A 26348-nucleotide genomic window follows, 5' to 3' on the forward strand; every position below is an offset into this window, starting at 1 on the left:
ATTATAGAAAGCATACTTATTTATGCTAATTATAATACTGTGTATTAATTTTTATATTTATTGAATTTATATAACATAAAATTGATAATAGGTACAGTTCATAAGAGATCAATTACCAGGCAATGTTAGGGGGAAAGTGACTAATTTCTAGTTTTCATTCTCAGTAAGCTAATGGATTCACAGAGTATGGAGGAGAGAGCGTTAAAAAAGTACATGAAGTAAAAGGTAGTTGTCATAGGAATAATAAGAGAATGAAAGCAGTAGAGGAATGGGGGAGAGGTATAGAGGTAGGGGAAAAAAGAAAGGAGAATTAAGGAACATAAAAAAATATTACATTTGCAACCAGAAATATCTAAATAACTATTAACATATTAATAACAGATTACTATCTAGAAAGTGAAAAGACAACTCACAATAGAAGAAAATACAGTTAACCCTTGAACAAATGTGGTTTGAACTTCAGGGGTCCTCTTAAACTTGGAATTTTTTTTGATACATACATACTATACTACTACCTGACCCACTGTTGGTTGAACCTGCAGGTACAAAGGGCTAACTATAAAGTTACATGAGGATTTTCAACTGTACAGGGGTTCAGCACCCCTAGTCCCTACATTTTTCAAGGGTCAACTGTATTTGCAAATCATATATTTGCAAATAATATATCTGATAAGAGACTTACATCTGGAAAATGAAAATACTATTGCAATCAACAACAACAAAAAAACTTAAAAATGGGCAACAAAATTGAACAGACATTTCTCTGAAAGATATAAAAAAAGACAATAAGCAATTAACATAAACAGATGCCTCACATCATTTAGTCATCAGAGAAATGCAAATCAAAACCAAAATGAGGTAACATCTCACACACACCAGGATGGCTATTATCAAAAGAAATAATGAGTGTCAGTTAAGAATGTGAGCAAATTGAAACTCTCATCCAATGGCAATGGGACTGTAAAATGGTACAGCTGCTTTGGGAAAACAGTCTGGCAGTTCCACAACATGCTAAATATTACGCATTAAATTAAATCTTTCCTCTTTTTTATAATGTATTCATGTAAAGCTATAAATTTCCCTCTAAGCGCTGCTTTAGCTGCATCTCACGTTTTAATGTGTCATATTTTTCACCGTTCTATTAAAATATTTTCTAATTCCCATTGTGATTTCTTCTTTCATCTGTGAGTTATTTAAAAGTTTATTTCTTTAAAAGGTAGTAACATGCAACTATGTGAATAAGCTCTTTAAAATACACACACATATATATATATATATATAAAGTCGATTTCATTAATAAAAAAATGAAGCACTGTAGATTTACAAGTAAGTCACTGAGCATTGCAGATTTTAGGCCTAATGAAAATGTCCACTTGAAAAAAATAAATTAGCACCCTAAGACATAATTTCTCAAATTGTAACCTTATTTGAATAGGGGTCTTTGCAGAGATAATAAAGTTAAAATGAGGTCATTAGGTTGGGTCCTAATTCCATATGATGAGTGCACTTATTAAAAGGGGAAAATCTGGACACAGACACATACACATGAGAACACGGCTAGGAGAGAAATATGGAACAGATCCTTCCTTAGCTTCATCAGTGAGGGCATGGCCCCCTCAACACCTTAATTTCAGACTTCTAACTGCCAGAAATGTAAGACAATACAATTCTGTTACTTAAGAAAAAAAAAATTCTTTTTCAAGCAATGTGATTTACCACATAAACAGAAGGTAAAAATAAACAACAGATCATCTCAACACAGAATATTCATTCTACAAAATTCAAAACTGAGTCATAATTAAGCTCTCAGAAATCTAACAGAAGTAAACAACTAAAATCTAATACAGGTTATCTACAAAAGAAAATTGCAAATATCATACTTAAAGGTAAAATAGATCAGAACTAAGATAAGGATGTTCTCTATCCATGTTTCTCTGTGGGTTAACATCTGGCCAGTTCAGATTTGGTCCTAGAAAAAGACAATGTTGCCACTCTACAGTGGAATAAAACAAACATCCTTTTAAGGACTAAGATATACAGGAATCATGAATATTGCTTTTAAATGGATATTCACTAAATATCACCATTACTAGTACGAATGATGCTAGGATATACTTGCTTGGAGAAGGGAAAAAAGCAGCTCTGAAATCCAGGAATTTAAGGTTCAAAGCTCAGTGTTATTATAAATTGATCTGATGCTTATAGCTAAGCCATGTTGGACATAACCACCTCAGCATTTAAATTAGACAAGGTCACTGTGCAACCCAGCAACACATAAATTACTAAATATCTTCCCCTCTTGACTAAATAAGTGATGGTTACACTTTTTTTTTAATCACTTGCAGTTTTACCCTCACTGTAGTTTGTCTTCCTTACAGAAAACAGTTACTGAGATAGTTACTGAGCATAGAACTGCTCCTCCCCTCACCCCACCACTTTCTGATAGTACCTAATCCAGAGTAAAGTCTCCTGCCTCAAACCCTTCCTGCAAAACACAACCTATACTATAAATAAACCCTTTACCAGGTTTTTTTCTAATATCCTCCTACTGATATGCCTCAGTTTCCCCCATAGTGAGTATTCTCTCTCACTGCAACAAATAATAAACCCAACTTTTCATTTACAGGTATGTTCCTGATATCCCGTTCCTCTAGCTGAAAGGCACAAAACTATGGCCCAGCCTATTTGCTGGAGGCCAATAAAGCTTGAGAACCAACCATTTTGTCACAGCACTTCTAGATCGCAGTATAAAATCTGCATTCATACTCTTACTGTAAGCCAACTACTTATATTTCTTAGTCTTCGTAGGTTTTTAGGTTATACAGCTGAGTAAAACTATTTATAAAAATTACCTTAAAATGAGAAGAAACGTCAAAGCAAAATTATCATAGCACTATTTTTAAGGATTATTAAATGCAGCTACAATTTAACTTTAAAATTTTCGCCACCTACAATCCATTTTAAACTCACACTTATTGAAAAATATTCTGCAAAGAAGATACAATGCAAGTTTTGTAGACATTTTCCTTGCTGACTCCAAACATAAAAATGATTAAATTTATAGTACTAGGGGTGTGGTTACCCTTTAAATATTTTCAAATACTGAACTGCAGTTCTTCTGGATTTTGACATTGTAACAGCCACATTTCTCAGTTGTTATATACATAACTGGTCGCTGTTGCCAGATGCGTTAAAAACAAACATTCTTCCTTTTTAAAAACCATATTTTCGTAATTTTTAGTAATTCCAGTAAGAACATGAATTCTGCCAACAGAAACATGTGCTTGAGTTCTAACTCTCCTATGTACTTACTATGTGACACAGGGCAAGTTACCTAGCATTTCATTGTTTAATATCAGCCACCTTAAAAAGGGAATATCAGTACCTGACACAGAGGTTGCACTAATGATTATAAGATTCTATACATTAAGTGTTTGGAAGGCACTTGGCACTCAACAAATATTATTGTAATTGTCTATGGATATTCAGGATGTTTTTAGGCATACAGAATCTGAAACAAGTTTCTCTTAAATATTTTTGGTAGTTTGTATATGAATTAGAAAGTCTACCATGCACTCATCATGTTTGATCAATGTTAACTGCCACCAAGTAACATTTAATAAAAATAAATGCTATCAAAGCAAGCTGGTTTTATCAACAAAATTGCCATCAATACAGTAAAATAAAAGACTATACAAAGAATTACAGAATAACTACCATCTATACCCACAAGGGCGCACACTACGGCCATTTACAAGATTTTTTAAGGGTTCTAAGTAAATATAATAAATAACAAAGCAAGAAGGAAGTAGCATGAACAACCAGTTCAAACTAGTTCAGCCATATCTATGCAAACCAACCAGCAGTAAGTTTTTTTAAATCTATTTTGCATAAACAATGTATATTTAAGAAAGACACAGGACAGAAGGGTGTGTTACCTGCAAACAAGTCTCCATTACTATATGACTGGAACAAAACATTTCTAAAGATCATTTTAAATATCGTCATCTGGAACTGACATATCATTCACAAAACTATACTACAAAAGAAATACTACTTTTTTAGGTGGCAACACTACAGTTATGAAGCTCTCACAGGACTGCAATTTATTTTCATAGGAAAAGCACTTATATTTTACAGCAGAGTGTCTGCCATATCTAGAAGTAAATGTGTAAAATGTAATGAACTACTTTCTCCTGAAAACATTTTTCATAAGAAAGATAGTAAGAAAAAAATGTTTTAAGTCCTTAATGTTCAGATTCAAGAACTGTGGGGAAATATCACCACTTAAAAAAAAAATTTTTTTTTCTACAGCATTAACAAGAATTTCACCTTTACTAAAGGAATTATATTTAAATAATCAAGAAGGGTGTGTTACCTGCAAATAAGTCTCTATGGCTTGGGATTTTTTTTTTTTTCAAATTTTGGATAAATTATTTTTAAGGAAAGCCCAATAAGCCTCTTCTTTAAGTGAAACCATTATTTTCTTCTCTGCTTCATCCCCCTCCACCTATTCCTTTCACACTCTTCTTTCTAGCAAAGAGATTATAGCTATGAAACAACAGAGAGAAGTATTACCCAAAGCTGTAATGTCTTAGCCTACAATCTGCCTGCTCAAAAAGCTCAAGAATTTAAGTGGCTGTTCAAGAGCCGTTCACAAACTCAGCCAATCAGCAGCCAGCATTCTGATTCCTGCCCAGCAACAGGAGACAGACAATAAGGTCAGAAAAACATAGTTAAAACCTGGATTTGCAACACTTCAGTGAGGTTCTTTTGTCTGATAAAAGCAATCTAGAACATAATTGCATAAAATTCTAAACTTATAATATACACAAAATATACCACATAAATAAAATAGGATAAAAGGTGTAAATCTTATTTATCTTCATTTAAAGAATGTTTCCAGAAATATAAATCCATGCCCTACCTGGGGAATGAGTCAAATATGGACAATACATAACAAGAACATACGTCTCTACACAATGGGTTGGAATCTGCAAGATTCAACTGTAAATTTCTTTTTAAAATTCCATAGTCTTTAACGTATATAAAACATTTATACTAAAAATCCAGCAAAATCTTAAATCCAAATAACTAACAAGATTATTTTCATACCCATCTATTCCTATCGTTATAGATTTCCAATTCCAAAAGTTAATTGTATTCTGGACCCAAAGGTTAACTATGGGTATCATTATAAAGTGTTTTGTTGTCTACTGCACTGAACTGACTTAGTTTGATTCATTTAATGAAATTAAAATGTGATTCTTAATAACCTGTATTAAGTGTTGTAAGTACAATTACTATATTCTTTTCACCTTAACTGCCTTTGGCAGCAGGTTACAAAAAGGTTATGAGCTTTCCCCTTTTAAAGAAGTAAAGCAAATATATATACTACATAATAAATATTCGTATAAATTGAAGGGAAATTTTTTTCTTTATGACATCATTCTAGTCCTTTAAATATAAAATTATAAAATAAAAACAGGAAATCTGTCATCAGAATATTTTTTCTCAAATTCACTACCTATGAGATTTTTAGTAGTAAGTTTTTAAAATAAACTTCATTTTTTCTCTTTCAATTACAGATGAACCTTGTAATTTTTCAAACATACCCAAGAGGGAGCTTGCTGCAGCCATACTCTTAGTTTATATAATCTCACCATAGGAAAAATAAATCAGCAGCTGCTTGAATGCTTCAGTCTTGTGAGAGAACTGAAATTCACTGTTTGATTGGCTTAAAGCCATAGCTGCCTAGACCAATCAGACATCAGCATCACAAACCTTGCCTGGCAACAAGGGAAGCAGATGAGGGCAAGTGCTCTACCAAGAATCCAAACGGGATAAAATTAAAGGTGAACGATGAAATTGACACATATTTGTAACATACCCCCAGATTCTTATTTCAATAACAGGTCCATAGCAGGGTTTTCCTGATTAAATAAACAAGGATCTATACTACTGCTTTCCAAGAACTGCTTTAACTAACAAAACAACAGGAAGTACCAAAACTGTTGGGTCAAAGCGCACAGACACATAAACACTATATTAATTCAAAGTATGGATATGTGATGAAATATATTTTAAAATAAAATTTTAGCAAAAACTTGCAAAATGCTAAGCAAAGCCATTTAAGTGGACTTGACATTTCTATCTTTGACAGTTAAAGATACTCCAATTAAACTCATGCTTTTAACTGATAGTACTATAACATTATTCTGAAAAACGGGATGCTGAAAATAATTTTTCAGATTTGAGTTTATGTTAAATGGATTAAACAAACATTAGTCAGTAGGCTTGACTAATGATGGCTTACTCATAAATAATCACTTTATGCTGAGGATTCCTAGCCTCTGTAGAAATGCAACTAAGTTACTGTGCTAAGAATTCTATTCTCAATTGAGAACTGCATGATTTTACTCTGGACTTCTAAATTTTACTTGAGAATTCTGCAATAGTCCTGAAAATAAAATCATAAAGAATAATCACTCTGCTGCATAGTAAATGTTAATAATCTGCATACTGTTTACTGTTCATTAGTGAAGACTGGTGAAACTGCAAGTGAAATGATTCATCCTCTTGATATTTATCTGTGCAGATTTAATATAGTTTCTAAATTTTTATCTTAAATACTAGATATCTTGTCAACTTTGTCAATAACTATTTTTCTAAAACTGTAGTAAAACATAATCACTACTCCTATTAAAACTTCCACAAGGATTTTCATCTTGTTTCCAAACTTCTCTTGAAGTCACTCACAAAACACTGGCAATATTTACTTGAGAATCCAGAATCCCTTACAGTTCACAATTCTTCAATTCTACTATGTTGTGGTTCTTCCCTCAATTGCAAAAAAACCACTACTGCATTTAAAAAAAAAAAAAAAAGGAAACTTTAACTGGTGGAAATCCGTTCCTTATCTAATAATATTCATGAGTTTGGTATGGTTTCACAAGCTAATAATATTTGATGCAACAAATAACCCCTTCAGCCTCTCAGCAACCTCATGATATCAGCTGAGATATCAAAACATATAACAGGATATCCCTTAACTAAATGTTTAGAACTAATCAGCAATAAAGGAAACAGAAGTTTGCTTTACCAACAATCCCTTGGACAAAGCAAGAGCAAATCAATATTGATTAATAAGCACATCAAACCAGAACAGTCACTACAGTCTAATTTGTTGCATTCACTGATACATTTCGAAGAATACTAGAATAGTCTACATGAAAAAATGCAAATGCAAGATACCTTAAAATAACTTCTTCCAGTGTATTTCGGGGATCATTCTGTTACATATGCAAAGTCAAATTAATTGACCTGATCCAACAAACTCAACTATGGAACAGACTTATTAAATTACATCCCCTCAGAAAATTAGCCAGTTATCCATCAGGGCCCACTGGCTTATCCAACTCATCAAACTCCACCTGGGCAGCAATGAGTAAAGTTACAGATGGCTATGTATTTTATTTCCTCAAGAATTTAAGAACCACTTGTCAAAAATTTTTCACACTTTACTTGGATGAATTAAAATACCCAGAATGATTTAGGAGGGCACGATGAAAGATGTAAATCCTTCAAATGATAGGAAATAGCGCTTACTTTTCTTATCAACTCAATCTAAGGAGAAAGGACGGAGAGCTTACTTTCTGTGTCAGTCAGCTTTCACTAGGTAATAAAGCAGTAAGGAAAAAGATGTTTTTTTACTGGCTAATAACTAACAATCTTCTTCATTCTAGGTCATCAGCTGAAGAAGCAGCAAATGCTTCCCCAGCCCCCACAATTCCAGGTCTTGTGGCATAGAGAAAAGCCCATAATAACTGAGTAAAAAAAGCCCACAATGACAGAACCATACAATATACAATAGATTTTAAAGCTTTTTCGTAGACACATTATATGCCACTTTCACTCACAGCCCATTGGCTAAACCCAAGTTAAGAGGGTAGAGAGAAAAAAGCTCTCATGGGGAAACATTTCAGGTCACATGGCAAAATGCAGGGATAGGTAATCTTACCAAAACAAGAATAACAGTGAACTATATAATTTACCCGTTGGAGTAGGAAATGGCAATCTACTGCAGTATTCTTGCCTGGAAAATTCCATACACAGAGGAGCCTGGGAGGCTACAGTACATGGGGTTGCAGAGTCAGACACAACTGAGCATGCATGCACATATAATCCACCACAACTCAAAATACATTATTATAAAAGCTCGGCAAAACAAAGATTTCTAAACTAACAAAACCAAATCTATTCTGTGTCCCAACATTAGCATAATAGTTGTCACAGGATAAATCACCCAAACTCTCCTGATTTCATGTCGCTCAACACTAAAACTGAGGAGGTTAGACTAGATGCTTGCTAAGTTTGATTCTAGCTTAAATTTTGAATAATTTTACTAAAGTCTAGCTATACTGATGTTCTTTTATAATTAATTTTTTGTTATTAAATACAGAGAACATGCAGCAAGATATAACCTCTAATAAAATGAACATATGTGTACCCATCATCCAGATTAGAAATTAAAAACAAAGCCTCCTGTATAACACTATCAGATAGCATGCTACTCCTTCCCCATCCCAACTCCTTAACTCAAAGATAAGCATAATCTTCAATCTGATGTTCATTATTCCCAGGTATGTCTTATACTTTTTTCTATATTATAAAGTCCCCATTTTATTAATGAAACAACCCTCCTTAAAGGGATAAAGAAACTGACACTTATCAAGGGGTAATTATATGTCAGACCCTATACCAAGGCATATTTTTTCCCATTTAAGTGACAAGTTATACAAGTTCAACTTTACATCTGAAATAATACATCAATAGCCACACTACTATCATTCATTACATGGATAATAATTAACTTAGTAAAGTAAAAAGACACTTGATTCAGCATGAAATTGCTTTCTTTGCATATGTACACTTCTTACGCATTTCATCCTTTAAATTTTGCAACCATGGGGGTCTTCTAGTGTTCAAAACAATAAGCAATAAACTATGCTGTATTTGCCACTATTTTCTTCTCTCTTTGAAAATGGAAAAGTCATTTAATATAATCGCTAAGGCCTGTTCACACAGTGAATGAGTTCTGACTGTTACACCCTCAATTTCATCAGCCTACAGACTGGTTCACATATTAGCTCCAACATTATTACCAAGAAGCTCTTAAACATCCAAGTATCTTTTTAAAAGTAACTTTTCATTAAGTCATCCAAGCAAGTAACAATAGAACTAGCTCAACAAACTACAGGGAATTTCCTCAATCTGATAAAGAGCATCTAAGAAAAACCCATAGCTAAAATGGCAACCCACTCCAGTGTTCTTGCCTGGAGAATCCCAGGGACAGGGGAGCCTAGTGGGCTGCCGTCTATGGGGTCACACAGAGTCGGACACGACTGAAGCAACTTAGTATAACATACTTAATTGACAAAGACAGAAAGCTTTCACCCTAAGATCAGAAACAACACAAAATGTCTGTTCTTACTACTGCTGTTAGGCACTGACTAGAGGTTCTAGCCAGGACGATTAGGCAAGAAAATGAAATAAAGGTCATGTACCTTGAAAGGAAAAAAGTGAAACTGTCTCAATTTGCAGATGATAAAATCCTATGTACAGATAATCCTAAGAAATCCATCAAAAATTTTACTGGAACCAGTAAATGAGTCTAGAAGGTTGCAACATATAAAATCAATATATTGAAAAATATAATAAAAAACACTTGCAAAAAACAATTTCAGAAAGAAAACAAGAAAACAGTTCCATTTACAAGAGCATAAAAAGTAAATTTAACAAAAAGTACAAAACCAATACTCTAAAAAATTACAAAGTGTTGAAGAAATTAAAGACCTAAATAAACAGGACATCTTATACTCTTGAATCAGAAGTCTTAACATTAACACGTCACTACTCTCAAAATTGATAGACTGATTCAAGGCAAAGCCCTATCAAAATCTCAACTATCTTCTTTGCAGAAACTGACAAGCTGATTCCAAAACTCATGGAAATGCAAGAAATTCCAAATAGCCAATATGGGGTGGGGGTCGGGGGGAGAGACAGTGAAAGACTCACACTTCACATTTTCAAAACTTACTATAAAGCTACAGTAATCTTTACAGTGTGGTACTACTGGGGCTTCCCAGGTACCTCAGTGGTAAAGAATCCACCTGCCAATGCAGGAGATGCAGGTTTGATCCTTAGGCTGGGAAGATCCCCTGGAGGAGGAGATGGCAACCTACTCCAGTATTCTTGCCTGGAAAATCCCATGGACAGAGGAGCCTGGTGGGCTACAGTCCATGGGGTTGCAAAGAGTCAGACACAACTTATCAACTGAGCATGCACTACTAGCAGAAGGACAGACATAGAGAGCAGTGGAATCAGTTCAGTTCAGCTCAGTTGCTCAGTTGTGTCTGACTCTTTACAACCCCACGAACTGCAGCACGCCAGGCCTCCCTGTCCATCACCAACTCCCAGAGTTCACTCAAACTCACGTCCATTGAGTCCGTGATGCCATCCAGCCACCTCATCCTCTGTCGTCCCCTTCTCCTCCCCAATCCCTCCCAGCATCAGAATCTTTTCCAATGAGTCAACTCTTTGCATCAGGTGGCCAAAGTACTGGAGCTTCAGCTTTAGCATCATTCCTTCCAAAGAACACCCAAGACTGATCTCCTTTAGGATAGACTGGTTGGATCCCCTTGCAGTCCGAGGGACTCTCAAGAGTCTTCTCCAATACCACAGTTCAAAAGCATCAATTCTTTGGCACTCAGCTTTCTTCACAGTCCAACTCTCACATCCACACATGACTACTGGAAAAACCATAGCCTTGACTAGACGGACCTTAGTCAACAAAGTAATGTCTCTGCTTTTCAATATGCTATCTAGGCTGGTCATAACTTTCCTTCCAAGGAGTAAGCATCTTTTAATTTCATGGCTGCAATCACCATCTGCAGTGATTTTGGAGCCCCCCAAAATAAAGTCTGACAGTGTTTCCACTGTTTCCCCATCTATTTGCCATGAAGTGATGGGACCAGATGCCATGATCTTCGTTTTCTGAATGTTGAGCTTTAAGCCAACTTTTTCACTCTCCGCTTTCACTTTCATCAAGAGGCTTTTTAGTTTCTCTTCACTTTCTGCCATAAAGGTGGTGTCATCTGCGTATCTGAGATTATTGATATTTCTCCCAGCAATCTTGATTCCCGCTTGTGCTTCTTCCAGCAATGGATTAGAACAGTCAAAATATATACCCTCACATTTATGGTTAAATAATTTTTGACAAGAGTGCTAAGACCATTCAATGAGGAACAAACAGTGTTTTCAACAGATAGATAGTGCAGAAACAACTGAATAGCCACATGCAAAATAATGACTTTTGACCCCTATCTCATACCATAAATAAAGACTAACTCCAAATGGGTCAAAGACCTAAATCTAATGGCTAAAATTTTTAATCTTAAAAGAAAACAGATATAAATCTACATGACCTTAGAACAGTCAATGATTTCTTATATATGTCCCGAGATTAACAACGGAAAAAAAAAAAACAGCACCTCATAAAAATTAAAAATTTTTGTGCTGCAAAAGTCACCATCAAGATAGTGAAAAGATAACTCACACAATGGGAGGAAATATGTGTAAATATACCTGAAAAGAGACTTGTATCTATTAGACTATATAAAAACTGCTATGACTCAATAATAATAAAACAACCCAATTTAAAAATGAGCAAAAGACTTGAACAGATATTTCTCCAAAGATAAGCCAATAAGCAACAAACATAAAAAGATGCTCAAAATCATTAGTCATTAGAGAAATGCCAATCAAAACCATAATTAACACTTCACACACAACACAATGGTTATAACCAAAGCAGAAAATAACAAGTGTTAGCAAAAGATGGAGAGAAATTGGAATCCTCATACAGCTGATGGGGCTGTAAAGTGGAGCAGGTGCTTTGGAAAAGAGGCTGGCACTTCTTCAACAGTACTGCTATAATAATCTAGCAATTCTACTCCTAGGTATACATATCAACAAGAAATAAAATCACGTCCATGCAAACACTTGTACATAAATACTCACAGAAGCACTTCTGATAACCTCCTAAAAGTGTTCTATTCATAACAGCCATAGTCCAGCATAGTCCAGCAACTGATAAATAAAATGTGGTATATCCATTAAAATGAAATATTATCTGGCTATAAAAAGGAATGAAGTACTGATAAATGTTACTTCATGAATAAACCCTGAAAACATGCCGAGTGACAGAAGCCTATCACAAAAGGCGACACACTGAGTAATTTTATTTATATGAAATGTCCAGAATAGGCAAATCTATAAAGACAGAAAGCAGATAAGTAGCTGGCTAGTACTGGGGGTTGGGGAAGAAATGAGGAATGGCTCCTGACGGATACAAGATTTCTTTATAATGTAATAAAAAACATTCTAAAATTAATTGTAGTGATGGTTACACAACTGTGTGAATGTTTTAGAAACCAATAAGTTGTATACTTTAATCATGTGGATTGTATGGCATGTGAATTACATTTCAATAAGCCTGTGATTTTTTTTTAACAGCAAAACTAGAGTTGAATAATTTTTCATTTGTTTTCAACCTATGACTTTTACTGAGTCACACTTTCAACATAGACAAAGCAACAAAAACAAAAAGAACTGAGTATTGGTTCCCACTTTAGGAAATTAACACTTCTAGGTCAACAAGTATACCTGTAATTACACTAGTATACTTCTATAAAAGGCAATATGTAGAAAAAAACAACCACCTTGTTCTCCATGTGTTCCTCTCAGATAAGCCAGTTATTTTTTCCCCCCTGTCCTAAATGGGACATAATTCTGTAGTATGTTTATCTCACAGGATGTAATAATGGGCATGAGAAGATAAAAGAACAAAACAAATTTTACCAACAAGAAAACAGTACTGAGCATGGTGCAAATGAACACTCCAGGTACATACATGAATCAAGTATCCTATACACAGAAAATGCAATCAACTGCCTTTTCCAAAAGGACTAGAGAGTCTTAACTGAAACAGGAGCATTCTCTTTTACTATAAACTGGCACTATAACCAACAGGCCTTACATGTAATTAATGATAAACTTGCTTATAAACAAGATTTATTTACTGAACTTTCTGGTGTTACATAATGCTTTGTCACAGTTTACCAGAGCTGTCTTTATTCAGTATGAAGTGTCTTGCCACTGTATTTACCAGTACGTTACATGTATCTTTATAGAAATAATTATTCAGGGAGGTAATGTGGGGAATGAGTGAAACAGGTGGAGGGGATCAGGAGGTACAAACTACCAGTTATAAAATAAATAAGTCACAGGGAAAGAATGTCACAGCACAGAGAATACAGTCAGTAAAACTGTAGTAACTTTGTATGGTATGTAACCTATAGTAACACTGAATCACACTTTATACCTGAAACTAATGTAAAACCGTAAGTCAACTATACTTCAATTTTTAAAATATTATAAATGGACTATAATACCTACATTTATATCTATTTTATGAAATACTTTGGCACATCTCATCAAGTATTTAGTATAAGATTAATACATTTTAAATGCCCAAGTTTTGCTGTCAGAGAATATCTTAAAAATCTGCTGGTATCACTATGACGTACTTCACAGGTCATTTAACAAAAGAATAAAACATAAACTAAATACCCGGAAATAATATTAATAAGCTACACAGTGTCTGGAATATAATGTACACTTAGTGAACACTGACTAAAAGAATAATGGGCTATATACATATAACTAAAATAAAAAATGATTCTTAAGCGAAACAATGAAATTATTTTATAAAGCAAAGGTAGTAATCTAGAATATCTGACAGAATTACACACTAACATGTTGGCATGTTCACATACATCAGGTTTACACAGAAGTCAACCTTCCTTTGAGAAGTCAGGATGTTTATTTACTAACAAAAGGTAACATTTACCCACTGACACAAAATGCTGCCTCTAACAAGGTTCAATACAGAACTCCATTAAAATTAACCTAATCTGACAGAAGAGGCATTTTTCAAGGCTTATAAAACTTGTTTAATTAGTTGATTTCACATTTCAAAAAGTAAAATACTATTTTGTAAAAGATCTACTTTTGCTTATTATTACATAATGATGAAAATCCTCTTTAGAATAATAAACATACCCCAAAGGAAAACCCTGCAGCCATCTTATCAGTTCTCTCACTGCAACAGAAACTGAAATACAATTTGCATAGTCACTGTGGTTGGCTAAAGAAAGCAGGTTCATGTAACCAATCAGAAAACTAGAAAGTGGGCAATCCTAAAAGGAGAAATTTTTTATCTGCCTGGCAACAGCCTAAAAATAGAAACAATATGCTGGTATGAATCCCAGAATAGATGTGAATATAAGAGGAAAACCACTAGCAAAAACACTTTATTTTCCTGGGGAAAATTATGTACCTTGCATTTCATCATCTAGAATATTAATTTGGAACTTTTCCTTACTAAGTGGCAATTAAAGAAAAATGAATTCTAAGCTAAATTAATGGACCAATTTCAAGTTACATGCCATTGTCCATACTATTTTACTTATATATACACACATGTATATATGTACCTAAATATTTAAGTGTTCTTTTTTCAGGAGAAAAAGTTAACACTTTAATCATAGTTCTTACATCTCTAAACTTCTAAAATCTATCAAAATATGAATAGTGCTGCATTTTTTTTCTAACACTTTTCCCCTGCAATCATTTGAGAATCTTACTTAAGGGTAAAAGATTTTACTGTGTATTAAGAATACAAAGATTAAATATTAATCAAAGCAGATCTCTAAACAGGTGGGGATTAGGCCTTATTTTTTTTGACACAAACTTGTTCCAACATATAGTGCTTTCCACACAGTCAACATTCAATAACTTTTTTCAATCAAACTAAAACAATTCCTGAGGAAAACAATCTTGTTACTCATGTCAAGTTAAAGTTAAACATATAAATATTTAATGTTTACAATACCGCTATGTTTGGTTTTTCAGTTTTGTCTAACATGGGATAACATTAAAGTTGACAACACGTTTCTGTCACCCAAATAAAAGAAATGTTTGCCATCATTCTAACTTTCCAACCTAATTATGCTTCAGTCTTTCTCAGCATTAGTCACTCAGTGGTGTCCAACTCTTTGCAACCCCATGGACTGTAGCCCATCAGGTTCCTCTGTTCCTGGAATTCTTCAGGCAAGAATACTGGAATTCTTCAGGCAAGAATACTGGAATAGGCTGCTGTTTCCTTCTCCAAGGGATCTTCTTGTCTTAGGGATCAAACCCAGGTCTCCTACACTGCAGGCAGATTTCTTTATCATCTGAGCCACCAGGGAAGCCCCAATTATGCTTAGTATGCATGCTTGTATGTATATAACACATTTACTCTGAAGAATCATAACGATGCCAAGCAATGTGAAGTCTAATATAATTAACTATGAAGCTCATGAGCTACTAAAGAATGACCAAAATTAAAAATAACTAAATAAAAGGAAAATAAAGAGAAAAAGTAAAATGGGAAAAAAATCTTTATTTTCAAGAATTTAAATTATAGCTGTTGAAATGAAAGGTTGGTTACAATCAAATTATATTAAAACAAATGTGGCCTATCAAAGTTCATGTTTTAAATATCTCAAAGCCTCCATTATGTTTTAATAAAGTGGTAAATTAACTTTTAAAATGTTTTCTTTGGTCAAAAAAGGAATTCATGTATTTGATATTAGTAAAGCCTAAAAACTTCATTATGAAAATTACATGTAAAAGACTTATTTTTAATAAAGCTTATAAACAATGTGTTTAAGACATAAAAATGCAGAACAGTTTTAAGTAACAAAAAGAGCTCCAGTAAAGGATGAAAATACATCAGAAAAGCAATCCATTGGTAGTATATCCTTTTAAGAGTAGCTAGATTCTAAAATTAAGTTTAACCAAGCATTTAAAAACATGAATATTATTATTTTAAGCAGTGGTCTGAATGAAAGGTAACTTAGCTTATTGTTTTACTTATTTTTCTTAATGTTCTATTCACGTGTGACTTGGATATTCAGATCTAACTTAGAACCGTATCCACATCTTTAAGACAATTTAAATCTTAAATGTAAATTCATCTTGTTTACTTACGTGAACAAACTATGATCCTCATCAAAAGAAAAGATATGAATTAACCTATGAGTTATAATTAGAGAAGAAGAATGTAACAAATGGGTTGAAATTTGATAACAAGGCACAAATGGGAAAAAGTATTTTACAATTCCAGATATGTAAGTCAAATGATCACTTTAAATATATATCTTAGCATTTCATATTTCCTTAAAATTATTTAAAGCAGTTATTATATGTTTTAGTTTTACTGACACCAATTTTATATTTCAAGAGAACAGAAAAAGCATGAAATTTGCTGATTATTCAAAGTAAACATTTTACCACACGCCAATTGGAATTTTGGGAGGACTGAACTATTAATGGCACCTTAGTGTTAAAAATTAGTACAGCAAGTAAATGCTCTAGAGAAGTTTAGATACATGCCAGAAATGTCACCCTCCTCAATCTCTCTATACTCTTACCCATCTCTAGACCCTGCCCTCCTACAACCCACAGGAATTCAAAATGTCATCTGACAACCAAATATTCTGTGGCCATAGCCTATGTGTACAGAAGTTTAACTCTAACAACAAACATAACTAAATTAAAAAAATAAACCTAATCTTTCATTTCAAAGAGGAAACTCAAATTCTTCTCTGTACCTATAATTTTTCTCTTCTGTAGCAAAGCAATATTTGCTAGTATATTATCACTGAATAGCTTTAACTAAAATTATGTTTACTGTAACTTTTTGAATTGATCTTATTTGCAAATCTATGTTTTTCTTCTGTTAGAATTTAAAAAAAACTTTTGCTTTTGATAACAAGATCTCTCTTTGGCATACAACTCAGAATGGATCAGCACTCTTCCAGGGAGCAAAAAAAAAAAAGAAAAATTACATGCCCACTCTGAAATCTCCCTGGCAAACAATGCATGAGAATATAATCTACTCGCATTAGGCAAATGTTCCTAAAAAGCTTACTTTCTTCACAAGTTGGGCTATCAGAAGCTACTACAAAAATCTTGTGATATATTTTAAGAAAACACAGTTCCTTTACCAAAAACTAAGGATTATCACTTTGTTTTCTGTTAGAACCTAAAAAATCTGCAAATCTCACCAAAATATTATACTTTGGAAACTCTCTTAATCTCTCTCCTACTAACCATTAGACCAAGGAAGCCAATGTTTTCCACCCATTCTATAAACATATTGACTGATGACCGTAAGTATTACTGAGATCTCATGTTCTTCTGTTCTTATTTAAATCTGCTCATATTAGTTGTGCTTGCTACTGAATTTTTTACTTTAAATTACAGACTACAATTAAACTTTGTATAAACTGATGAAATATGAGTGCAAAAAAAAAAAAAGGTTTTTAGATCTGCATCAGTAGAAGATAATACTGCAGAAAAAAACAGATTGGAGAGAGTTGGCTTGGATAAATCATTCAAGACCTTTAGGTCTAAAGTTTTCCATCTGGAATGAATGGAAAACAAAGGACTGAGAGGATCCTTAAAATTTGACTCTTAAATAAAATTTTAATAAATTCCACTCGAAAACCCATTGCTCTACTGAGAAATGGCAAAGATAGCTTGGAGTACTTGTGTATTTATCAAATGCCTACATGGTCACTATTATAGGACAGTTTTTAAGACACTAAAGAAACAATGTGATTAAAAACTTTTATAGAAATATAACCAAAAATTTGTTACACATGTAAATTTTAACATAAATGTAGAAAAGAAATATAGGCAGTAATACAATCTGTAGAAACTTTTCTATGTGAATAACCATGAAAATTAGGAGAAGTACTTTATTTTCCATTTACTGCTATCTCTCTGGTATAGACTATTTAATCCTAATAATAAAAACAGACTTTCAAATGTGTAATTACAAACAAGACCTCTACAGAGCCTTACTGTCTTCCTGATAGGGTTAGTACACCCAGTTTTTATGAGCCAGATTTCTGAAAACTGACTCTGCATAAAGAATAACTCAAATTCAAATGGGGGGGGGGGGGGAGATGGGGGCAGGGTGGGGGGAAGAGCATTCCTTTCTTACCAATCTCAATTGCACTTCTGCCCATAACCCTACTTATAATTCAGTTATATCCACAAGACTTCACAAGTAGTTGCTAAGCAACAGCAACATGCTGAGTTCAGGACTATTGGAAATCTGGCTGTCTGCCACATTAAAATATTTAACTGAGCCTAGAGCCTCCAGAATTTAAAAAAAAAAAAAAGAAAGAAAGAAAATGAAAGAAAAGGAAAAGGAAGGGGTTGGGGAGGGAAACCCAAATAAATACAATCATAAATGCAATAAGCCACCAAGTTCTTTTCAAGGGTTCACAAATTCAGATCAAAGACCTTACTTTGGTATTTTTAAATATTTATCATAGTTCACTATAAAATTTTTTTATCATCCTTTAAATGTTGGAATACACATTCTAAAGTTATTCTACTGGAGAAGACATGTGATTAGCTAGGTCACTGTTAATGGCAATAACAACTCTCTCAATAATATAGTGTGCAGAGAACAGTTCTTGGAGAAACTAGGAGGGCAGTCTCTATGAAATGACTGAGACTTCCTATTAGATCTTTAAGGCCCAGAAACAAAAAATTATACATTCTCATTAGAAGCACTCTATCCCTACAGGCGTGGCTAACTACTAAATGAAAAGAATTTTCTATCCTAAACTGCACTTTTTAAACATTTTAAACACCTCTAATAACTTAAAAATTAAGCATATTCAGATATGTATTAACATCCTAAAAATTAACTGTCATCTTTCAACAGAAACTGGAAAGGCATTGAGTATGTTCCCTGACTCATTCACTGGTAAAAATGAAAATTAAGAACATAAAGACTGCTTGTTTAGCTGATAATGGCAACTTCAAACCAATAGGAAACTTCATATTTAGTAGTAAAACATGACAGACATTTCCATAAAAGGCAAAAACAAAAAGTGTGGTACTATACTCATACATTTACTGTTCTAGAAATCTTAACAAAAAGAGTAAGACCTCAGAGAAGATATAAAGAACAAAGCATTTAATTCAGATTAGCAAGAAAAAAGGTATCTAGAAACATCAACATATAAGAAAAAGCCTGACAAAATTATGAAAGTATGTGAAATATTAGAACTATGCTGGGTATATGACTCAATGTAGAGAAATATCAAAGGCACAGAAAAGTAACACGTAACCACAAGTTTCAAGAAACACTTGAAACCTAAAGAGCATGGCGGGCTCGCACCCAGCCCTTCTCAAGTGCTAGGCCTCCTCCTTCCTTTCCTCCACCTGCCGGTCTTCCGTGGGCACCAATCTCGGCTTCTCTTCTGGGGAGGACAGTGCACTGAGTTGGGGTGCCTCGCACCAAGGGCATGCCAATTAGTGGGCAGCAGCCTGCCAGCCTAGTGGCTGCACAGCCAAATAGGCAGAGCTTGTCACCTGGGGCTAGGAAGCAGGCCTACTGCGCAGCTGTGGTAGCAGAGCCCCCAGTTCAAAAAAAAGAAAAGCACAGTGATAATAGGATTAGTACCAGAACAAGAGAGTATTAGCGAATTAAAAAGACAAAAAACTCAAAAGGACAAAAAAAAAAAAATCAAATAAGCAATTCATAAAAGGAACATAAGAAAAAATATTCAACTTCCATAATAATTAGAAAAAGACAAAACAAAGAGAAAATACTTTGTTTACATCAGATTGGCAACTACTTGGGATTCATGGTGGCTCAGACAGTAAAGAATACTGTTAGCGATAATATACAGCAATGAGTAGCATCATACACTGCTGATATAAGACTTCAGTGTCATAAATATTTTCAGGGGCAAATAAGCAGAACTGTGTATCACTTTGATACACCAAAGGGCTTCCCTAGTGGCTCAGATAGTAAAGAGTCTGCCTGCAGAGCAAGAGACCGGGGTTAGATCCCTGGGTCGGGAAGATCCCCTGGAAAAGGGAACAGCAATGCACTCCAGTGTTCTTGCCTTGAGAATCTCATGGACAGAGGAGCCTGGTGGGCTACAGTCCATGGGGTCCCAAGGAGTCTGACAAGACTGAGCCACTTGCACTTTCACACACCAAAGAATACTTTGAGATATCCATCTTAAGTATTACTAATAATATATTTTTAAAAGGTAATGTATCAGGATATCTACTGCTGTACTATAATAGCAAACAAACAAATTAATAATCAATCCCTAATAGTTAAAAAATACTGGAAGATCCACTAAAGAATAAAGAACAATAAGAGAAATTAAGAACACAGTAGATACTTTTTATTGGTGTGAATATTAAGTATACAAGTAGCTACAGAATTCAACGTACTTAACAGTATAAACTTTGAAATCAGACATACCTCTTTGAATACAGGTATGATCATTTCCTTCTTAAATAACCTGTCCAAGATACTTATCCTCTCCTTGCCTCAGTATCTTTATCTATGAAACTGAGACTATTATAATGCCTGCCTTCATAAAAATGTTATAGAGAGTGACATAAATAGAAAATTCTTAGACATATAAGTAGTCAATAAGTATTCAAAATTTTATGCAATTATGCTTTAAAATGAAAAATAATATATTTATAAACATTTATATATGCATATAAATGATATTTCAAAGTCTGGAAGGATAAATGCCAAACTAGTTATAGCAGTTCCCTTGAGGAGAAGACAACAGATATAAACTTTTACTTAGACCTGATATATCAGTTTCAATTTTCAAATGACAACATATTTGTGTGATTTATCTTAACAGTTAAGCTTATTCCACTTTTCCCAATCTCTTTCATGCTAATGCTAAACCAAGGCAGCAGTGACATTTATGAATGTAGACAGGGTAGTGACTCACATAGACACTAAGCTCCAGAAGAGACAGGGAAAGAAGGCTACCACTGAAACCACAAATTCCCAGCTTATGCCATGAGCAGCAAGCAACAGCTCCCTCATAATCACCTGGGTCAGCATATACCCAAAGTAAAATAGGAACTCTCAAGCACAAAGATGAGTACAATCAATTAAAAATTTCAGGGCAGGCAGAGGTAGAGATTATACAAAGGGCAAACAGAAAGCTAAGAGATATGAGGGATATACCCAGAAGCAACAACTTTCATCCAAGAGGAATTATAGAAAAAAGGAACTGAGGGGGGACAAAAGGAGAAAAGTAAGAAAAAAACCTCACAGACCTAAAAAAAAAAGTTTTCCAAAGAAAAACTAATTACCAAAACAGACTAAATTAAATTTTTTTAACACTTAGATAGACATACTATGTTAAGATTTCAGAAAACCCATATGAAGAAATACTAATAACTCAGAATTTTTTAAACATCATTTTAACTACAAAGGAATAAAAATTAAACTGACATCAGACTTGTCATCAGCAATACTAAATGCTAAAATAAAACAATAATATCCCCAAAGCTCAGGGGGACAGTTATTTTTAGCCTAGAATCCTATTGCCAGAAAATCAACAAGGATAGGAAAAATAAAAATATTACTCATGAGCAAAGACTGAGTTAATAGATTATTGCTAACATATATAAAGATATACTTACAGATAGAAGACAGCAAAAGACCCTAGGAAGAAACTCAGATAACTCAGATAAATAGCAATGCTCCACAAAACAAGTAAAACTCATGAGCAGACTAAAATAATTGAGGACCGACCATCTTTAAAACAAATATTCTGGAACAAAACACAAGATGATTACAAAATGGGAATTAATGGACTTTAAGATTGTCGAATAGGGAACAAAGGAATAAAGAAAATGATCAATCTAAAAGTTACTTAGGCTTCAAACTGGGTAAAATGACAAAAATATCATCAAATAAATATGTGCTATGTATTACCTTATAATAAAATAGCATAGAAAGGTTGAAAACTAACAGGTAAAAATGATACATGAGGCAAATGCCAACCAAAAAAAAGGTCAGCATATGTATAAAACATACCTGTAACATATGAAACAAATTCAAATTTAAAATCCAGTAATGGAACAAAGAAGGTATTTCTAATCAATGAAAGGTACAATCCACTAGAAACATTATGTCTGATGTACCTAAATAATACCACTTCAAATCACATAAACCAAAAATGTATTTTTAAAAATTTAAGGAAAAACTAATAAATCCAGAAAGATAGACACCTCTTTCTAAATGCTACAGATGAAAAAAACAATATTAAAAATGCATTTCTCAACTAACATGCTGAAGTGAAGAAGTGAAGTCTCTCAGTAAAAAAGTAAATAGAACTGTATATCCAAAAAACCCAGAATACAAATTTTTATGAACAAAAATCAACTATATATCAATATTGACTGTGCATATGGTGACAAGGGAATATTAATAAATTCAAAGACCAACCCCTCCAAAATAATTCACACAAGGCCACATTCTCTAGCCATAACTTAACACAGTTAGATAAACAATAATGAAATGAGAGGGAAAGTTATCTTCTTATAAATTAAAAAAAAACCCAAACTTTAGATTAAGGAGCAGTCAGTGGTAAAACAATATAAACAACAAAGTATTAACAAAATACCACCCAGGGAATTCAACTAAAATGACACTCAGGAGAAAACCTAAATGCATATATTAATAAAGAAGCACAAACTCAAAAATGCTAGTAAAAGTTATAAACCCAAAGAAAGTAACTATAATAAAAACTGAAAATTATAATGGGAAACTCAATAAAACAGCAAGCAATCAATGAAATCTAAAACCAGCTCTTTCAAAGACTTCCTAAAGGGGGAAAACAAGCAAGGAAAATCGAAAGAAAGCATAATAAACCACATTAGAAATTAAGAAAATATAATTATAAGATAATATACTTGGTTCAAATATTTAAGTATATTACATGTTATCAATGGAATACATGAAAAAGACTAAGGGATTTTAACTTATTGCAAACTCAATAAAATTCAGCAGTGGAAAGTGGCTGCCAAAAATGTCAATGCAAACTTAAAACTGGAGAACAGAAGTACACTGTCAGAAAAAAAGAACATTCTTTTTAGTAATGTATTTACTTATGAGCATCACAGATAAAAAGAGAATTTTAAATACAGTAGAATACTAGCAAGGGTGGGATGATTTGGGAGAATAGCATTGAAACATGTATAATATCATATGTGAAATGAATCGCCAGTCCAAGTTCGATGCCGGATACAGGATGCTCGGAGCCGGTGCACTGGGATGACCCAGAGGGATGGTATGGGGAGGGAGGTGGGAGGGGGGTTCAGGATGGGGAACACGTGTATACCCGTGGCGGATTCATGTTGATGTATGGCAAAACCAATACAATATTGTAAAGTAATTAGCCTCCAATTAAAATAAATTTATATTAAAAAAAATAAAAACAGTAGAATAAACAAGAGGATGACCAGGCTGAAGAATGACCTAGAGTAATGCAGTATATGAGCAAACGTCAGAAAAATGGTGGACATTTAGCCTAGAAAACACAAGATAATTTCAATGGCTTTCTTTAAATAGTGCAGATTTGTCATGTAAAAATTACAGAGAGATACACAGAGAAAGAGACAGACACAAGGTAGAGGGCAGGAACAAAACAATGAAAGGCCAATTTTGTCTCAAAATCTGCAAACGTTTATTGTTTTGGATGCCCAACAAAAGAAGGAACTGCCTGATAAAATTAGAGCCTTTCTTTTCTGCCATTAGAAATGTTGATGCAGAAGCCAGATAACTACCTATCAGAAATAACAAACAGTAGACTCCAGTGCAAGGTGTGATGTTAGATTACTCTCGTCCGTTTCACTTCGAAGATCTTCTAAGTCTACACTGCTTGCTAAACAAAAGTTGTTGCCTAAGAGGAACACCAAAACTAAAACTTCAAATTTCATTCCCTAGATTTTTGGATCATGCACACTCAAGCTTAACAGTCTCAAAGACTGCACATCTTTATTATGCTCATGTCCTTTATTTTTGTCTTATATGCCTCTTATTAGGTTTTCTTCTCTATAGACAGAATACTCCTATTTTCCATCATCTTTCTTTGCTGTGACCCCGAACTCTAATAGTAATCAATAAATGCCTCAGTTTTGGTTTAACAACTCCTTGCCTCTTTATCTATATACATATATAAACCAGTCTATCTCCACTGTCTTCCTAGCCCAACATTCTCCCAAACATTGCCTCAAAGAGAAGTCTGAAAACATTTCCCAGCTGTGCTCTCTACACCAAGAGAACACATCCAGCCTCATTCTTCCACTGAACCTCAAGTACATTATTCAAAATTGATATAATTTCTACTATCACCATTTCTCCAATTCTAGTGAAATTCTTTACTTGGAGGAAATATATCCACAAATATACATTTCTATACTTCAACAGAACATATATTAAAACAATCATTTTTAAAATCCCAAGCAATACAGTCAAAGGGCAACGGGAAATAGTTCAGGCCCCTAAAACATGAGTGTGCCTTTTATCACAGTTGACCTCTAGATTTTAAGTATTCAACTATACAGTAATAAAGGACCAACTACCCTTCATCTAGAGAACTGAAGTCCCAACTAAAGCTAGCACTTTCAGGTTGCAGAAAGAACCTGCTATTTAACTGCCAGAAAAGAATGCAAAGGCAGAGAACTGCCTACTCTAATTCCTTCCCTCCATTTCTCTAAACTAGCCTCACTACCCCCTCTTAGCTTCATTCAACTTTCTTACCTCCCCACTCTCATCCCTCTAAAACTATTATATCAATCTGTAATATATCTTATCATTGGCCATACTGATACAGTGTGAAAGAGTGAAGGACAGGAGAAGGCACGCTGCAATCCATGGTGTCACAAAGAGTCTGACAAGACTTAGCAACTGAACAATACTGATATATCAGTATGCATTTCTTTATAAACATAAATCTTCGTATCTTTTCATGCATGCTGAGTTGCCTCTGTTATGCCTGACTTACAATAACAGTTACCATGTTCATTATTTTATATAGTTCTTTATTTTTATTTCAATGAGATTTTTTGTATGCAATTTTTCAGACACACAAAAAAATAATAATAAATGCTCATGTACCTTTCACCGAGCTTAAGAAATAAAATATTAGACTCAACAGAATTTCTAATTAACACATTCTTGTTAGTTTTAGATTCTTAAATTCACATCATAAAATGGTGATGAATTTAAATATGTGGAAATGGAAATGATAAAGGTGGTAGGGAACACTTGACCATGTTAAATGTATAAACATACATTACCTAATGTATGTTAATGAGTCACTTGTGAAAACATAAGCATTCTGATTCTGAAGTCAAAGGGGGTACATTTAAACTAAAACTTCATGTTTAGTAAGGTTACAAAAAGTCATAGCTCTTTATGTACCAGTTGGTGTCACTACAACTGAGAACACAGTAACAGGACTATGAAGAGACCTAAAGCTGATTTCTATGTAATAAGAACATATTGTATGCATGAATAATACTCATATATGAAGCCTACTGTTAATTTCAATTTAAACCTGAGATAAATTAGAGAAGATGAAAATATTTTTAAGAAATCAAATCCAAACATGACATTCAGAATCTCCTGAAAATTAACAGTAAACAATCTAGTAATCTTGGTACTAATAAAACTAAAAACAAAAAACTTCCCAAAGGTGAGAGAGAGACAGAGATAAGGCCTGAGGAGGTAGGGGAGGGAGAAGAGTTATCATAGAAAAAGGACCTGAATCTCTTACCTGTGGGCAGCTTGATACTGTGAAAAAGACTTCCTCTTCTGTTAACCACTGCTACTCAGTTCATTTGTATAAGCATAAAAGCTAATGCAGATTTCTAGATCAGCTTTTTTAGAGCCTTAATTCCTTGTTTGGTACATATTCATTTAAAAAAAAATAGGAATACAGTAGATTGGCTACATACTAAAACTCCTTTCAGTGGTTCACATCTGTTGTGTAGTTTGTGCAGCAAACATCCTATCAACCACAAAAGCCAGAAAACATCAGACAGCATGTCAGTGAAGCTCACAGAACACTCAACGTACATCTTCCAAAGGACTGTTGCAAGTGAAAATGCCTAGAATCAGAATTCTTTTGTATAGCTTTCTATGCTGCCAACTATTAGGTCTGCAGCAACTGTGTGCAGTTAAGTACCTCCCACATATTACCCAATAGTATCAATAGGTACAAATCTATAAACGCAGAACAGAAACTTAAAAGGCTTATAGCTTCCTACTATTTCACTTATTCACTGGCAATTGTGGAGGTCTCAGT

General features: G+C 33.8%; 1 protein-coding gene across 10 annotated transcripts in view; it reads right to left on the bottom strand.

Annotated features, from left to right (window-relative positions):
• The window catches only part of ATF7IP (activating transcription factor 7 interacting protein), a 116041-nt gene that overhangs the window by 62146 nt on the left and 27547 nt on the right, over positions 1–26348 (bottom strand). For 2 of the 10 annotated variants that reach the window (XM_069585657.1, XM_069585653.1), the window contains exon 2: positions 12082–12150. The exons of 6 other annotated variants lie outside the window; for them this stretch is intronic. The gene's annotated coding sequence lies outside the window, so the exon portion shown is untranslated. Of the gene's footprint in view, positions 1–12081; positions 12151–14184; positions 14234–26348 lie in introns of those variants that run through there. 2 more of the 10 variants (XM_069585655.1, XM_069585651.1) reach the window with 1 other exon arrangement.

Source organism: Ovis canadensis, chromosome 3, assembly GCF_042477335.2.
Source record: "Ovis canadensis isolate MfBH-ARS-UI-01 breed Bighorn chromosome 3, ARS-UI_OviCan_v2, whole genome shotgun sequence".
Classification (NCBI taxonomy): Eukaryota; Metazoa; Chordata; class Mammalia; order Artiodactyla; family Bovidae; genus Ovis; species Ovis canadensis.